The sequence below is a fragment of the Notolabrus celidotus genome, unplaced genomic scaffold, assembly GCF_009762535.1.
Source record: "Notolabrus celidotus isolate fNotCel1 unplaced genomic scaffold, fNotCel1.pri scaffold_320_arrow_ctg1, whole genome shotgun sequence".
NCBI lineage: Eukaryota > Metazoa > Chordata > Actinopteri > Labriformes > Labridae > Notolabrus > Notolabrus celidotus.
The window spans coordinates 5,001-7,808 of NW_023260153.1; the positions used below are offsets into that span (position 1 = coordinate 5,001).

The 2,808-nt window shown below is 43.6% G+C and overlaps 1 protein-coding gene across 1 annotated transcript in view; it reads right to left on the bottom strand.

Annotated features, from left to right (window-relative positions):
- LOC117809655 (E3 ubiquitin-protein ligase rnf168-like) overlaps positions 1–2,547 on the bottom strand; it is a 6,432-nt gene extending 3,885 nt beyond the window's left edge. Inside the window, exon 1 of the mRNA XM_034679104.1 lies at positions 2,354–2,547. The gene's annotated coding sequence lies outside the window, so the exon portion shown is untranslated. The remainder of the gene's footprint in view (positions 1–2,353) is intronic.
- Between the last annotated feature and the right edge of the window lie 261 nt (positions 2,548–2,808).

A 2,808-nucleotide genomic window follows, 5' to 3' on the forward strand; every position in this document is an offset into this window, starting at 1 on the left:
CAGACTGTTATAGACTCAGACTGCTATAGACTCAGACTGCTATAGACTCAGACTGTTATAGACTCAGACTGCTATAGACTCAGACTGACTCAGACTGACTCAGACTGCTATAGACTCAGACTGCTATAGACTCAGACTGCTATAGACTCAGACTGACTCAGACTGACTCAGACTGTTATAGACTCAGACTGTTATAGACTCAGACTGTTATAGACTCAGACTGCTATAGACTCAGACTGACTCAGACTGACTCAGACTGCTATAGACTCAGACTGCTATAGACTCAGACTGACTCAGACTGACTCAGACTGACTCAGACTGACTCAGACTGCTATAGACTCAGACTGCTATAGACTCAGACTGTTATAGACTCAGACTGCTATAGACTCAGACTGACTCAGACTGACTCAGACTGTTATAGACTCAGACTGCTATAGACTCAGACTGCTATAGACTCAGACTGTTATAGACTCAGACTGCTATAGACTCAGACTGTTATAGACTCAGACTGCTATAGACTCAGACTGACTCAGACTGACTCAGACTGCTATAGACTCAGACTGCTATAGACTCAGACTGCTATAGATTCAGACTGACTCAGACTGACTCAGACTGACTCAGACTGACTCAGACTGCTACAGACTCAGACTGCTATAGACTCAGACTGCTATAGACTCAGACTGCTATAGACTCAGACTGTTATAGACTCAGACTGTTATAGACTCAGACTGCTATAGACTCAGACTGCTATAGACTCAGACTGCTATAGACTCAGACTGACTCAGACTACTATAGGCTCAGACTGACTCAGACAGCTACAGGCTCAGACTGACTCAGACTGCTATACGCTCAGACTGACTCAGACTACTATAGGCTCAGACTGACTCAGACTACTGTAGGCTCAGACTGACTCAGACAGCTATAGGGTCAGACTGACTCAGACTACTATAGGCTCAGACTGACTCAGACAGCTATACGCTCAGACTGACTCAAGACTACTATAGGCTCAGACTGACTCAGACTGTTATAGACTCAGACTGACTCAGACTGCTATAGGCTCAGACTGCTATAGACTCTGACATGACTCTGACTGTTATAGGTTCAGACTGTTAAAGACTCAGACTGTTAAAGACTCAGACTGTTATAGGCTCAGACTGTTAAAGACTCAGACTGTTATAGGCTCAGACTGCTATAGACTCAGACTGTTATAGGCTCAGACTGTTACAGACTCAGACTGTTATAGACTCAGACTGTTATAGACTCAGACATCTATAGACTCAGACTGTTATAGACTCAGACTGTTATAGGCTCAGACTGTTAAAGACTCAGACTGTTATAGGCTCAGACTGCTATAGACTCAGACTGTTATAGGCTCAGACTGTTACAGACTCAGACTGTTACAGACTCAGACTGTTATAGGCTCAGACTGTTATAGGCTCAGACTGTTATAGACTCAGACTGTTATAGACTCAGACTGTTATAGACTCAGACTGCTATAGACTCAGACTGTTATAGGCTCAGACTGTTACAGACTCAGACTGTTATAGACTCAGACTGTTATAGGCTCAGACTGCTATAGGCTCAGACTGTTATAGGCTCAGACTGTTACAGACTCAGACTGTTATAGACTCAGACTGCTATAGGCTCAGACTGTTATAGGCTCAGACTGCTATAGACTCAGACTGCTATAGACTCAGACTGTTATAGGCTCAGACTGTTACAGACTCAGACTGTTATAGACTCAGACTGTTATAGGCTCAGACTGCTATAGGCTCAGACTGTTATAGGCTCAGACTGTTACAGACTCAGACTGTTATAGACTCAGACTGCTATAGGCTCAGACTGTTATAGGCTCAGACTGCTATAGGCTCAGACTGTTATAGGCTCAGACTGCTATAGACTCAGACTGTTATAGAGTCAGACTGCTTTAGGTTTGAACTGCTATCGGCAGTTTAAGCTAACAGCTACAGTTTGAGCTAACAGCTACAGTTTAAGCTAATAGCTACAGTTTGGGCTAACAGCTACAGTTTAAGCTAATAGCTACAGTTTGGGCTAACAGCTACAGTTTGAGCTAACAGCTACAGTTTGGGCTAACAGCTACAGTTTAAGCTAACAGCTACAGTTTAAGCTAACAGCTACAGTTTAAGCTAACAGCTACAGTTTGAGCTAACAGCTATAGTTTAAGCTAACAGCTACAGTTTAAGCTAACAGCTACAGTTTGGGCTAACAGCTACAGTTTAAGCTAACAGCTACAGTTTGGGCTAACAGCTACAGTTTAAGCTAACAGCTAAAAGCCGCTGACTGCAGACTGTCTCCGCGTGAGGTTTCTAACAGCAGATCAACATGAACTCACCTGAGTCTGTTTACTGGGTTTACCGGAGCTCCGAGCTTCAGACTGAACGGCTAACCGTTAGCATCCCCGCTGTTTCACGGTACAAACATCCGGGTTCTCTGACCCTCCGAAGGACCGACCAGAGACCGAATAAAAAACAAAACACAGGAACCCGCGTTAACTACGCTGTGGTAAAGTGCGCATGCGCATTACGTAACCCTCCGTAGAAGAACAGAGCCTGTGGAGGAAGTATTCTAACCCTTCAAAATAAAGCTGCTAAATATGAAACATTATTAGATATCACTTCGACATCACGATAATTATGAGACTATTTTAGAGCCGGATGTTGATTCCACAGAGTTAATGGTTCAACTAAGATAAGTCCAACTTCAGGGCCCCTAATTCACATTTTACAGCAGCTCACAACAAAGGACACAGAGTTACAGGGTTAAAGGGTTAAAGAGTTAAAGGGTTAA